At 40.4% G+C, this 15,199-nt stretch overlaps 1 pseudogene across 1 annotated transcript; it reads left to right on the top strand.

Annotated features, from left to right (window-relative positions):
* The first annotated feature begins 8,498 nt into the window (after positions 1-8,498).
* LOC308606004 (ADP-ribosylation factor 1-like) lies at positions 8,499-11,530 on the top strand (annotated as a pseudogene). Its single transcript has one exon. The product of its transcript is annotated as an ADP-ribosylation factor 1-like (transcript).
* Positions 11,531-15,199: the final 3,669 nt, after the last annotated feature.

Here is a 15,199-nt window from a genome sequence, read left to right as displayed (position 1 = left end):
ATCTTTTTCTTTCAATTATTTAACATATTTATAACACTTGTTTTAAAGTCTTTGTCTGTAGATTTTAGAGTCATTAGTAAGTCTTTAAAAAAATTATTTATGTATTTTTATTTGGTCGTGCCAGGTCTTAGTTGCGGCAGGTGGGCTCCTTAGTTGTGGCATGTGGGCTCCTTAGTTGTGGCATACAAACTCTTAGTTGCGGCATGCATGTGGTATCTAGTTCCCTGACCAGGGATTGAACCTGGGTCCCCTGCATTGAGAGTGTGGAGTCTTAACCACTGTGCCACCAGGGAAGTCCCAGTAAGTCTTTCTTTATTGAATTTCCTTCTCTTGATTATGGGTCAATTCACCTGCTTCTTTACATGTCTTATAAAGTTTTATTGTATACCGGTCATTAAAGAACAGTCATAAGTGAAATATGATGATTTTTCTTCTTTTCTCTATTCTCAGAGAGTACAAGAACTTCCTTCAACCAGGCAGCCAATACCAGGTCTATTCTTTTAGATTCCACTTACTTCAATCTGGGTCAGAGCTGGATTACAATTGCAGTTAGTTTTAGTTTATAGCTGATTCAATTATAATTTAGGAGATCTCACTTTGTCCTTCAGCTCAACCACAACTTACTTTATTTATTATTAATTAATTAATTTTAATTAAAAATTTTATTGTAACATTATATAAATTTATATGTGTAACATTGTATATATTATAACATTATGTTTCATGTGTACAACATTATATTTCTACTTCTGTATACATTATAGTGTGCTCACCACCCCAAATTTTTAATTTAATTTAATTTTTTTTATTGAAATATAGTTGATTTACAATATAGTGTTAATTTCTGCTGTACAGCAAAGTGATTCAGTTATACATATATATATATATATATAGATTCTTTTTTTAATATTCCTTTCCATTATGGTTTATCATAAGACATTGAATATAGCTCTCTGTGCTATACAGTAGGACCTTGTTGTTTAACCTCCCACTCCATCCCTCCCCCAACCCCTTCCCCCTTGGCAACCACAAGTCTGTTCTCTATGTCCATGAGTCTGTTTCTCTTTCATCAATAGGTTCATTTGTGTCATATTTTAGATTCCACATATAAGAGATATCATATGTCTTTCTCTTTCTGACTTACTTCACTTTGTATGATAATCTCTAGTTGTATCTATGTTGCTGCAAAAGGCATTATTTCATTCTTTTTTATGGCTGAGTAGTATTCCATTGTAAATATGTACCACATCTTCTTTATCCATTCATCTGTCGATGGACATTTAGGTTGTTTCCATTTCTTAGCTATTGTGAATAGTGCTGCTATGAATCATCATAGAGGTGCATGTATCTTTTTGAATTAGAGTTTTGTCTAGATATATGCCCAGGAATGGAGTTGCTGGATCATATGGTAATTCTATTTTTAGTTTTCTGAGGAATCTTCATACTGTTTTTCATAGTGGCTGCACCAACTTACATTCCCACCAACAGTGTAGGATGGTTCCCTTTTCTCCATATCCTCTGCAGCATTTGTTATTTGTAGAGTTTTTAATGATGGCTATTCTGACTGGTATGAGGTGGTACCTCATTGTAGTTTTGACTTGCATTTCTTTAATAATGTTGAGCATCTGTTCATGTGCCTATTGGCCATTTGTATTTCTTCTTTGGAGAAATATCTATTTAGGTCTTCTGTCCATTTTTTGATTGGGTTTTTTGCTTTGCTGTTGCTGAGTTGTATGAGCTGTTTGTATATTTTGGAAATTAAGCCCTTTTTGGTCGCATCATTTGCAAATATTTTCTCCCCTTCAGTTGGTTGTCTTTTCGTTTTGTTTATGGTTTCCTTTGCTGGGTGAAAGCTTGTAAGTTTGGTTAGGTCCCATTTGTTTATTTGTGTTTTTATATCTATTGCCTTGGGAGACTGACCTAAGAAACAATTGGTATGATTTATGTCAGAGAATGTTTTGCCTATGATCTCTTCTAGGAGTTTTATGGTGTCAGGTCTTATGTTTAAGTCTTTAAGCCATTTTGAATTTATTTTTGTGTATGGTGAGATGGTGTGTTCTAACTTCATTGGTTTACATGAGGCTGTCCAACTTTCCTGACACTACTTGCTGAAGAGACTTTTTCCCACTGTATATTCTTGCCTCCTTTGTTGAAGATTAATTCAACATAGGTGTGTGGGTTTATTTCTGGGCTCTCTATTCTGTTCCATTGATCCATATGTCTGTTTTTGTGCCAATACCATGCTGTTTTGATTACTGTAGCTTTGTAGTATTATCTGAAGTCTGGGAGAGTTATGCCTCCTGCTTTGTTCTTTTTTCCTCAGGATTGCTTTGGCAATTCTGGGTCTTTTATGGTTCCATATAAATTTTAAGATTATTTGTTCTAGTTCTGTGAAAAATGTCATGGGTAATTTGATAGGGATTACATTAAATCTGTAGATTGCTTTGGGTAGTGTGGCCATTTGAACAATATTAATTCTTCAAATCCAAGAGCATGGGATATCTTTCCATTTCTTTGAGCCATCTTCAGTTTCCTTTATTAATGTTTTATAGTTCTTGGCAAATAAGTCTTTCACCTCCTTGGTCAGGTTTATTCCTAAGTATTCTACTTTTGGGGGTGTGATTTTAAAAGGTATTTTCTTTACATTCCCTTTCTGATATTTCATTGTTAGCATAAAGAAATGCAACTGATTTCTGAACGTTAATCTTGTATCCTGCTACCTTATCAGTTCTAGTAGTTTTTGTGTGGAGTCTTTGGTGTTTTCTATATATAGTATCATGTCATCTGCATATAATGACAATTTTACCTCTTCCTTTCCAATTTATTTATTTATTTATTTTAAAAATATTTATTTATTTATTGGCTGTGCCAGGTCTCTGTTGCAGCACACAGAATCTTCGTTGCAGCACGTGGACTTCTTAGTTGCAGCATGCGGGATCTTTAGTTGTGGCATGTGGACTTCTCAGTTGTGGCATGTGGATTTCCTACTTGTGGCGTGCATGTGGGATCCAGCTCCCTGACCAGGGATAGAACCTGGGCCCCCTGCACTGGGAGCATGGTGTCCCATCCACTGGACCACCAGGGAAGTCCCCCCTTCCAATTTAAATACCTTTTATTTCTTTTTCTTGTCTTACTGTTGTACTTGTCTGACTCCAGTACTTTTGTGTACACTATAGTGTGCTCACCACCAAAAATCCATCCATCTGTTGATTCCCTTCACCCATTTCACCCACCCCACCCTTCCCCTCTGGTAACTACAACTCTGTGTGGTTGTTATTTTTTGGTTTGTTGGTTTAGTTTGGTTTGTTCATTTATTTTTATTTGCAGCTACATGGATGGACATAGAGATTGTCATACTGAGTGAAGTGAGACAGAGAAAGACAAATATCATATGATATTACTTATATGTGGAATCTAAAAAAACAGTACAAATGAACTTATTTACAAAACAGAAATAGAGTCACAGATGGAGACAACAAATTTATGGTTACCAAGGGGGAAAGGGGGGAGGGATAAATTGGGAATTGGGATTGACATACACACACTACTATATAAAAAATAGATAACTAATAAGAACCTACTGTATAGCACAGGGAACTCTATTCAATACTCTGTAATGACCTATATGGGAAAAGAATCTAAAAAAGAGTGTATATATATATATATATATATATATATATATATATATATATATATATATATATATGTATAACTGATTCACTTTGCTGTACAGCAGAAACTAACACAACATTGTAAATCAACTATACTCCAATAAAAATTAATCAAAAACTTTAATTTTTTTATAGCCCACATATGAGTGAAATCATATTATATTTGTCTTTCTCCATCTGACTTATTTCACTTAACATAATACCTTTAAGGTCCAGCCATGTTGTCACAAATGGCAAAATCTCATCTTTTTTTTTTTTATGGCTGAGGAGTATTCCATTGTATATATGTGTATCACATCTTCTTTATCCATTCATTCATTGATAGACACTTAGGTTGTATGCTTACCATAAAGCTCCTAGAAGAAAACATAGGCAGTACGCTCTTTGACATGGGTCTTAGCAATATGTTTTTTGCATGTCTCCTCAGTCAAGGGAAACAAAATCAAAAATAAACACGTGAGACCTAATCAAACGAAAAAGCTTCTGCACAGCAAAGGAAACCATTGACAAGGTGAAAAGACAACCTACTGAATGGGAGAATATATTTGCAAATCATATCTCAGATAAGGGGTTAATATTCCAAAATATGTAAGGAACTCATACAACACGATGACAAAAAACCAAACAATCCAATTAAAAAGTGGGCATGGGGCTTCCCTGGTGGCGCAGTGGTTGAGAGTCCACCTGCTGATGCCGGGGATGCGGGTTCGTGCCCCGGTCCGGGAAGATCCCACATGCCGCGGAGCGGCTGGGCCCGTGAGCCATGGCCGCTGAGCCTGCGCGTCCGGAGCCTGTGCTCCGCAACGGGAGAGGCCGCAGCAGTGAGAGGCCCGCGTACCGCAAAAAAAAAAAAAAAAAAGTGGGCAGAGGAGCTGAACAAACACTTTTCCAAAGAAAACGTGCAGATGGCCAACAGGCACATGAAAAGATGTTCAACATCACTAATTATAAAGGAAATGCAAATCAAAACCACAACGAGATATCACCTCATGCCCCTTAGAATGGCTATCATCAAAAAGGAAAGAAATGACAAGTGTTGGAGAGGTTGTGGAAAAAAGGAAACCCTCCTACACTGTTGGTGGGAATGTAAATTGGTGTAGCCACTATGGAAAACAGTATGGAGAGTCCTCAAAAAATTAAGGATAGAAGTATCATTGATCCAGCACTTCTGAATATTTATCCAAAGAATATGAAAACTCCTATTTGATAAGATATGTGCACTCCTATGTTAATCACAGCATTATTTACAATAGCCAGGATAGGGAAACCCCCAACGTTCTTTACTACTCTTGCTACAACTAAGGGACAAATTAATCCTTTTGATTTTCCCAAGTTTGAACTTGAAAGGGTTTGATTTTTAGCTTAGTTGCTTATGATTTACTTACGGATTCAACTTTTACAGGGTCCTGGGATCTGAGCACCATGAAATGGCCAAAATTTTTTCTGTCTTTTAGCTAGCCCTGTCCTCATAATTATTTCTGCTACGTTCTCAGAAAAATTCCTAGCGGGTGGTAGATTGGAGATATGTTGGCCTGAACAGTTCTTTTTGTATTTGAGCTATCATAGATTCTGTCTTTTGCCTGTCCTCACTGTTAAAACCTGCTGGTTTCTCCTAATCCCTCTCCCTTCCATCTCTGGCAAGTTTGCTTGGAATTTGCAAAGTCAGATTGGAATTTGCTGCTAAGTGTGGAAGCATCTGCGGCTCTTTGCTTGTCTCTCTCTGGATCATAGTTCATTAACGCTTCTTTGCTTTTTTGTCACGGCTCTTTGATAGCTTTATAGAAAAGTAATTTTGTTTTTCTTGTTGTTACCATGGAGACGATGGTCTTTTGCACTGTTCTACATCCTAATCAGAAGCAGAACTCCCTCAACAACTTTAAAGCTTTTATTCTTTTCTTTTTTTTACACTTATTGTGCACTTTATTTCTATTATTATTACATTGTAATATATAATGAAATAATTGTACAGTTCACCATAATGCAGAATCAGTGGGAGCCCTGAGCTTGTTTTCCTGCTACTAGATGGTCCCATCTGGGGGCGATGGGAGACAGTGATACCTGACGTGTGTTGCTTATGTCCAGTCTACTCCGTGATCTCGTTTTGCTCGCTGTCACTGCAGAAAACCCAGCTTCACAAGGATAGGACGTTGGAAATGGAAGCAGGCTTTTCATTGCTTTTGTGGCAATCTCAGGATACTCTGCCTTGACTTTAATCCAGAATGTATGGAGATTTGAAGTTGTCTCAAACATACTTTTTTTTTTTTTTTTTTTTTGCGGTACGCGGGCCTCTCACTGTTGTGGCCTCTCCCGCTGTGGAGCACAGGCTCCGGAAGCGCAGGCTCAGCGGCCATGGCTCACGGGCCCAGCTGCTCCGCGGCATGTGGTATCTTCCCGGACCGGGGCACGAACCCGTGTCCCCTGCATCGGCAGGTGGACTCTCAACCACTGCGCCACCAGGGAAGCCCTCAAACTCTTTTGAAAGCTGAGATAGGTGAGCAGTTTTGAAGGTTTCATGGCTTTGTTGGATAGCCGGTAGCCACATATTATACAAAGTGGGCTTGGGTAATGTGAATCACCTGTTGCAATGAATTTAAGTAGGACTCTTGGTGTTTTCTTTTAAACGCACTTCCTTTTTGCGGGCCGTCTTAGAGTCTTCTGCTGTCTCATCAGTGGGCCTTTCCCCCTTCTCAAAGAAGCTCTCCAGAGACATTTGATTTTTACTCATTTTGCCTAGGGTTAGCTTGTGGGCTTACCCAAACTGACTGAGACAAGTGCACCGTGTGGGAAAGAGGCGTGGACGAGGTGGTAAATAAAGTAATGGGCGGGCTACGCATGGACTAAAATAAGTGTCGGATGCTGACTTAAAGCCTGCCACCAGCTGCAGCTGTACTATTGAAGTACATCAACTCACTTGCCACTATAAAGCCTGCCAACAGATGCAGCTTAATTGTCACTTGACACTCACTGATAGGGTTTTTTTTTTTAACGTCTTTATTGGAGTATAATTGCTTTACAATGGTGTGTTAGTTTCTGCTGTATAAGAAAGTGAATTGGCTATACATAAACATATATCCGCATATCTCCTCCCTCTTGTGTGTCCCTCCCACCCTCCCTATCCCACCCCTCTAGGTGGACACAAAGCACCTAGCTGATCTCCCTGTCCTATGTGGCTGCTTCCCACTAGTAAAGCCTTTATTATTTTATAATTTTAGACTTTGGGATCAGTTCTGTGATTTATAAAGTTTGTATTACAGGATTCCTTTACATATTAAGCAGAAAGTAGAAGGGTACTGGGCATGTAATTGGAATTTCTGAACTACCAAATCTATTTATTTATTTTGTGATTCTTTTCATGTTTCTCACAAGGGAGAAAGTGATTGATAGTGAGATATCAAGAGACACAAATCCCTTTAAAGTAGGTAAAGGATAAAGGATTTAACAGCATGGTGATGGCTATACCGAGTTGGAGACTCAGGAGTATTCTTCCCTTTGGAGGGGCAGTTTCCACAGCCTTAGACAATGACACAGCTTGTATGTGGAGAGGCGCTCCATAGGCAGGCAGGTTTTTTCAGGAAGCTCAACCTGGGTCCGAGAAGAAGGCCAGTCTGCCCCTCTGGCCTTTATGTTCCTGTGACTATACAGAGAAGCACCTGTCATTCTAAGTCTGTGTTATGTGTTTACCTGCTGCGCTGGGGAATCAGGAAAAACTTAAGTTAACCCTGTTGGTTGTCCTTGGGATGTTATGTCCATCTTTTATCACTTTGGGTGCATTTCAGTCCTAGCACCCTTCTGGGAACATACAGCAGGCTGTACGGAATCAGAGATTGCTTTTTATCACTCCTGGGATCTGATTATCCCATGTAGAAATGGGCTGAAGGACTTTCTTAAGTCCTATCTTGACACAAGTAAGAAATTTGCACTCTCTCAGCATCTAATTGTACATATTAAATACGTGAAGTTTTTGTATACCTCATAAAGCTGCAAGAAATAAACTCTATCAACATCAGATTTCTCACAAATAAAGTGGACTTAATAATAAACTCACTGCTAGTGATGGTAAAGATAATAGATGAACTTGCCTTGAAAAATGTAGAGTCCTAGTCATATTGAGATGGGAGGAGATTTCATAGGGCTTTTGGATTTGGGTGTGACACAGTGATTGTGTGACCCATTTGCAAACCCTCTCAGGTAAAAAAAGGTTTTAGGTGATTGTAGTAATAGATTTGGCTGTTTCAGGTTCTGAGATGTAGGGGGAAGTTCCTCTCCATTCACAAGGAGACACTGAGTATAAGGGATGGAGAAGCAAATGCAAAGAGAGAAAGGGGAGAAATTTGATTTGGTCCAGATTTGGCCAAAGTTTTTGAAGTATTATGGTGTTTTACTTTATGCTTTAAGTAATTGGAAACTATAGAAGGATTTTAAGAGCGGAGCTTTATATTGTCTATTTTTTCCTGAGACTGTACTTTTCTCATTTGTCTTGTACCTGTGCCACATCTATTCTTTCTGCATCTTTCAGTAAAGCATTTTAGAGCTAAATTAGCTAGGTTTAAATTATGTTTAATATTGACAAATGTTTGATATTGCTATTGCTTGAGATTTGTATATTTACACATCTATAATCCGTCTTCAAATTGTTATTTTCTAAAGTTGCATTGAAATGCATCAGTTTTGAAGGAAGACATACAAATAGCCAAATGGTATATGAAAAGGTGCTCAACATCACCAGTAATCAGGGAAATGCAAATCAAAACCACAATAAGATATCACCTCACACCTGTCAGGATGGCTATAATTTAAAAAAAACAGGGGGGCCGCCATCAGAGCCGCCATCTTGTGGGAGCGAAACCAGCGCCTGCCTCAGGGTAGCAGCTGCGCCGGCCGCCGAGGGTTTCTCTGGCCAGTGTTGCTCCCACGGGTCTACAGCATGGGGCATATTTTTGCAAACCTCTTCAAGGGCCTTTCTGGCAAAAAAGAAATGTGCGTTCTCATGGTGGGCCTAGATGCTGTGGGAAAGACCACCACCCTGTACAAACTGAAGCTGGGTGAAATCGTGACCACCATTCCCACTCTAGGCTTCAGTGTGGAAACCGTGGAATATAAGAACATCAGCTTCACTGTGTGGGACATGGGCGGCCAGGACAAGATCTGGCCTCTGTGGCACCACTACTTCCAGAACACACAAGGTCTCATCTTCATGGTTGACAGCAAGGACAGAGAGCGTGTGAATGAGGCCCGAGAGGAGCTTATGAGGATGCTGGCAGAAGACGTGCTCAGGGATGCCGTTCTGCTCAGAGTTTGCTAACAAACGGGACCTCCCCGATGCCATGAATGCAGCTGAGATCACAGACAAGCTGGGTCTGCACTCTTTGTGCCACAGGAACTGGTACATTCAGGCCACCTGTGCCACCAGCGGGGACGGGCTCTATGACGGACTAGACTGGCTGTCCAATCAGCTCCGGAACCAGAAGTGAGCTGTACTCCTCTCTCCTCCCCTCCCCTCCCTCCTTCTGCCCTCGCTTTACTCTCATGTGGCAAACGTGCCCCTGGGGGGTGAGTGCCAGAAGCTGTCTCCATGGTCGGTCACAGTGTGCTTCACCATGCTGTAAATGTGCAGACGCAGCCTGCACCTGGGTTTTTATTTAATGTAAATAGTTTTTGTTTCCAATGAGGCAGTTTCTGGTACTCCTATGCAATATTACTCAGCTTTTTTTTTTTTTATTATAAAAAGAAAACCAACCCATTGTTTAGTACTGAGAAGGGATTTTAGGCACACGGGTCATCCAGGAGTCGCTGTGTCAGACAAGCCCGATGCTCCTCCTCTGGGCTTTAGATCTGTGTTGAGATCCATTTTGGTGGTTGGTTTATAACCCAAACTCAGTGCATGTAAAAAAAAGTTACAAGTAGGGCTTCGCTGGTGGCGCAGTGGTTGAGAGTCCGCCTGCCCATGCAGGGTACACGGGTTTGTGCCCCAGTCCGCGAAGATCCCACATGCTGCGGAGCAGCTGGGCCCGTGAGCCATGGCCGCTGGGCCTGCGCGTCTGGAGCCTGTGCTCCACAACGGGAGAGGCCACAATAGTGAGAGGCCCGCGTACCGCAAAAAAAAAAAAAAAAAAAGTTACAAGATAAGGAGAACACTTGAACACACAAAAGGGAGAAATGTGCTTAGTGTAGGTTCTGCAGTAATGACCTGAGTCCAGTCCACCAGTGGTCTGTTTCCCGTTGGGAACATGAAACGGGGCAGAACCAGCCATGATCCATTCTGCATGGTCACAATAGGGTCCATGTGATTTGCTCTGTCTTGGGTCATCCCACACCCCATAGCGTTTGTGCTTGCACCTGTGCTTACATGGCCGTCCAGGAGATGGGCTGGAGGCTGCAGCCGCCGCTCTCAGACCCCTTGGAGGAACCCCAGCCTTTTCCTGGGTCAGCATGGGCACTTTGGTTGGAACGCCCTGGTTTGAGCGGGAGCCCTGCAGTCCCCTTGCTTGCCTGCTCCGGGCTCTCTGGGGTCTCACCAGCAGGAGCGCGGGTGGTCATCCTGAGCCCCAGCCCTTCAGAGCCCCTGTCTACGTGTGCTTTCACTCCCTCAGGCTGCAATGGTCAGATTTGCCATCGAAAAATGATAACCTCTACTTTTTTCTTTTGTATTTTGATAAACACTGAAGAAGCTGGAGCTGTTAAACTTTATCTTGGGGAAAACCTCAGAACTGGTTTATGTGGTGTTGTGGAACCTCTTACTGCTTTCAAAACAGTTAGTAATCAAGTGTTTTGTATACTTGTTTTCAGTTTTCATTTCGACAAACAAGCACTGTAATTACAGCTATTAGAATAAAATCTCTTAACTAAAAAAATAAAAAAATAAAATAAAATAAAAACGACGGGGGACTTCCCTGGTGGTCCAGTGGCTAAGACTGTGCTCCCAACACAGGGGCCCAGGGTTCGATCCCTGGTCAGAGAATTAGGTCCCACGTGTCACAATTAAGAGTTCACATGCCACAACTAAAAAAGGTCCCACATGCTGCAACTAAAGATTCTGCATGCCACAACTAAAGATCCCACACGCCAGAAGGAAGATCCTGCACATGGCAATGAAAATCCCGTGTGCCCAACTAAGACCCAATGCTGCCAAGTAAATAAATAAATATTTTAAGAAATATTAAAATAAAGAAAAACAACAAACCAAAAAACAAAAGATACGTGTTGGGAGAATGAGAAGAAGAGGGAACCTTTGTGCACTACTGCTGGGAATGTAAGTTGGTGCAGCCACTGTGGAAAACAGTATGCAGTTTCTCAAAATAAAGTAGAACTACCCTATGATCCAGCAGTACCATTCTGGGTATATGTTAAAAGGAAATTAAATCAGTATTTCGAATAGAGATCTTTACTCTTATGTTCATTGTAGCATTATTCACAATAGCCAAGACATGGAAGCAACCTAAATGCCATCAAAAGATGTATGGCTAAAGAAAATATGGCAAACACATAAAATGAAATGTTATTCAAGCTTAAAAAAGAAGGAAATCCTGCCATTTGTGACAATATGGATGAACCTGGAGGGCATTATGCTAAGTGAAATAAGCCAGACAGCAGGAAAAATACTGCATGATACCACTTACAAGAGGAAAGTAAATCATAGAAGCAGTGAGTTGGAACTGTGGTTGCTAGGGACTGGGGTTGGGGAAAATGGGGAGGTATTAGTCAAAGGGTACAAAGTTTCAGTTATACAAGATGAATAAGTCCTAGATATCTACTGTATAACATAGTGCCTATAGTTAACAACACTGTATTATATACTTAAAAATTTGGTAAGAGGATAGATCTTATGTTAAATGTTCTTATCCCCCCAAAAAATGATAAGTAAGGAGGGTGTGAGGAAACTTTTGGAGGTGATGGATAGGTTTATGGCATAGATTGTGGTGATGGTTTCATGGGTGTATACTTATCTCCAAGCTTATCAAGTCATGTGCATTAAATACGTACAGCTTTTTGTATGTCAATCATACCTCAATAAAGTGGTTTAAAAATGTGTTTATCTTGCAATCTGCTTTGCAGCATCACCAGATCTACCACCTGTGGAAGTGTATCAAGTGCTCTGGCTTCTGAGAAGTTAAACTCTGATGTGTATACTAATTCAGGGACTGAAAACAGTAATAACTACATGTTGATTCACATACATAAATACATGGTTATACAGAGAGGACATTGTTAGACGCAGTCAGTTACTTGGTTAGTCCCTCACCTCCAGGAGGTTTCAATCTATAAGAGACTAATGTGAGCTATAACCTGGGTGAGTCACAAGTGGAGTTGGGGGCTGTTAAGTTTTGCTGCAAATGAATCCTAGGATATATCTTCATTCTTTTGCAAACGCATCAAAACCAAAATTGTACAGGACAAAATTTAACAGGCAAGGAAGACTTTATTCAAGGCTGTTGCAAAGAGGAGAAAGGCCAGAACTAAAGTCTGAACTTAACTCTGCTGAAACAAAGGGTGGGTGAGTTTTGAATAGCTGGGGAATGGGGGATCATAGGCTGTCTGTATTTGCTAATGGGTCTTTCCCAAAGGAAAAGTAAACTTTCTCTTATCTTCATGACTAGAAGGTAGTTTTACAACTTGGAGCAAAGTGCTCATGGAAGTTGGGCTCCTACCCTACCACAGAAACTGAGAGACTGGGGGGCTTGATGTTAGTGTTTCAAAGTGATGGCTCCCAGCTCCTGGAGGAAGATATTCCTTGAAGGTACAAGGAGTTAGAGGCTTTTAAAAGGATTTACTTATCAAATGGGCAAAGAAAGAATTTATAAGTTTATAAAGAAAATCCTCTGAGGAAAGGGAGGTCAGGGTCTATAGTCTGGAAGAAGCCTGACTAAAGTTTCTTCAAGCTGGACCTCTTGGTCATCTGCATGCTTGAATGTTTTATGTAAACCACACTGTGGCCACATTTTATGTTAATTCAATGATAAGATGATAACAAAACAGCACTTGATAGAACTTTACGGTTTGCAAAGCCTTTTCTCATATGCCATTTTCAAAAATTTTCACAGCCACCCCATGAATAGTATATAATTGTTATATCCAGTCTCTATATGAGAAACTTGTTTCTCAGCAATATTAAATGAATGAACAGAATCATGTAGCTGGCTATTGGTAGAAGAGGTGTTTTAAGGCATCTGACTCCTGTGCCCTTTCCAGCCCATACTTCTTATTTAAGGGAAATCTGTGATAAAATCTGTGTTCTTCTGAAAAACAAAGGAAGCAGTTGGTCTAACATTTTATATTTTTTTCAATTCAAGATTTCTGGGACTTCCCTGGTGGCGCAGTGGTTATGCAGGGCACATGGATTCAATCCCTGGTCCAGGAAGATCCCACATGCCATGGAGCAAGTAAGCCTGTGCACCACAACTACTGAAGCCCGCGTGCCTAGAGCCCATGCTCCACAACAAGAGAAGCCACCGCAATGAGAAGCCCGTGGACCACAATGAAGAGTAGCCCCCCGGAGAGTAGCCCCTGCTTGTCACAACTAGAGAAAGCCAGAAAGCCTGTGTGCTGCAATGAAGACCCAATGAGCCAAAAATTAAATAAAATTTAAAAAAATTCAAGATTCCTGTGTTTTATTTCTTTAAATTGTATTAATATAATAGAGAAGCAAAATAGAGAAACTTGTAAGATAAGTAGAGAGTCATGTCAATTCTCTATTAAAAATTAGTTTAATCTGTAAAAGTATTATTTAGAAAAGGTAACTAATGAAAACCAATTTTTACTTGCCATAAGTATCTGTAGCTCAATGATTTCTTCTTATGCTCACTAAACGTGTTTCCTAGAGTTTTTAAAGTTTCTGCCCTAAAAATATTTTATGGGATAGGCCCTAAAATTTTAGCACAAACAAAGGGAGATGGAGACTTTTAGTTCAGGTGTGAGTTTTAATTTCATGAGCTATTTAACAGCTTCCAAATGGAATTTCTCAGTGGCCAGAATCAAATACAAAGGTTTTCTTTGTCATGGTTTCAACTTAATTTGAATATGATTTGGACGATGGAGAGAAGGCTTTGTCTAAACGGTACTCTCTAGACCCTCTTGATGCATTTGCATCTGTTTTCGAAGTGTCTCCTTGTTCACTGGCAGTGCCAGGTCACTCCCTATACAATGCAGTCATGGCCTCCACAGCCCTCCTCCCCTTTCTGTGTTGAGCATGTTCTCACTTGAGACTTTCTACTAGTCCTTTATGCCTACTCCTCCTCATTCTTCTCTTTTGAAATTTATTGCAGTTTTGATTTCCTTCCATGGTAATGGGTTATCTTTTATGACTGTGCAGATAAGTGCTTTCATGTGGAGAAACTCTTCATCATTCCTATTGGTCTCCAGATAATAGCTTAGAAGCACTATTCATGGAGGTTCTTAACTTTGTCAATAGTCCAGGACACCTTGTCATCTATTTTACAGGGTCTGATGGTGTTTTCAGTTCCTACAATACAGGTTTGGAATGTTATTGAGGCAAACAGCTCTGCAAGCTTTACACTTAGGTACAGAAGAGGAGGGCATCGATCATTACAAAGCTTGGTTGAAAAGGGAGGATGGGGCAGGTTCATTATGTATAGTATTCTGGTTTCATTATGAGGATAAACATTTGGAGCTGAAAGGTATCATCTAGTGGCTCCATTGCAGTGGTGCTCAACTGGGGGCTATTTCTCTCTCCCTCTGGGACACTTGGCAATGTCTTGAGTCACAACTGAAGGGGTCATATTACTGGCATCTAATAGGTAGAAGCCAGGGATGCTGGAAAACATCCCTCCATGCACAAGAAACCCACCCCCCCAACAGAGAGTTATCCAGTCCAAAGTATCAAGTTCCAAGGTTTAGAAGCCTTGCATATCAGCTCTATTTTAATACTACTATTTTATTATGCTATTATAAGTAGTACTCTTCATAGTACTTTTCAGTATCTAATATTTTTCTTGTTTATTTATTTTTCCTGTTGTGTTTCTCCATCTTGCCTGTGTTGGCCACCCCCATTTCTTCATCCCACTGACCAGTGCTCAGTACGATTTTCCTTATCAGATAATGTACTTACCTCTGTTTCATTAAGGTTTGGTTCTGAGGTTTTGTCTTGTTCTTTTGTTTGGAACATATTCTTTTGTTTCTTCATTTTGCTTGACTCTCTGTTGGTTTCTATGCATTAGATAAAGTAACCAGACTTAAAGGAGTGGCCTTTTGCAGGAGATGAGCCTGATCGTTCAATCCTGCCTCACTCTTGTCTCTCAAACCTTAGTGATTGTCCAAACAGCCTATTTTATTTTTAATGGCTCCTAGTAGACGAGGGTTTGCCAAGACCAGTCTGTGTTACAAAGTGGGGGAAGCTCAGTCAGTACCTAGATTCAGGCTGATTGGAAGCCAGACCCTCAGGCAGTAGATTTTAAAATATGCAACTATAAACAGTGCTGTGGGGCTGAAAGCATAGGCCCCATGGCCACCAGAGCCAGGTGATGTAGAGGTGTCCCCTGGAGGCAGCCTCAAAAATCAGGGCATGCTTTGCGATG

The sequence above is a fragment of the Mesoplodon bidens genome (genome assembly GCF_964165515.1).
Source record: "Mesoplodon bidens genome assembly, chromosome: 18".
In the NCBI taxonomy this organism is placed as follows: Eukaryota; Metazoa; Chordata; class Mammalia; order Artiodactyla; family Ziphiidae; genus Mesoplodon; species Mesoplodon bidens.
Note: the sequence above shows the minus strand (reverse complement) of the source record. Positions and strands in the feature narration are given on the sequence as shown.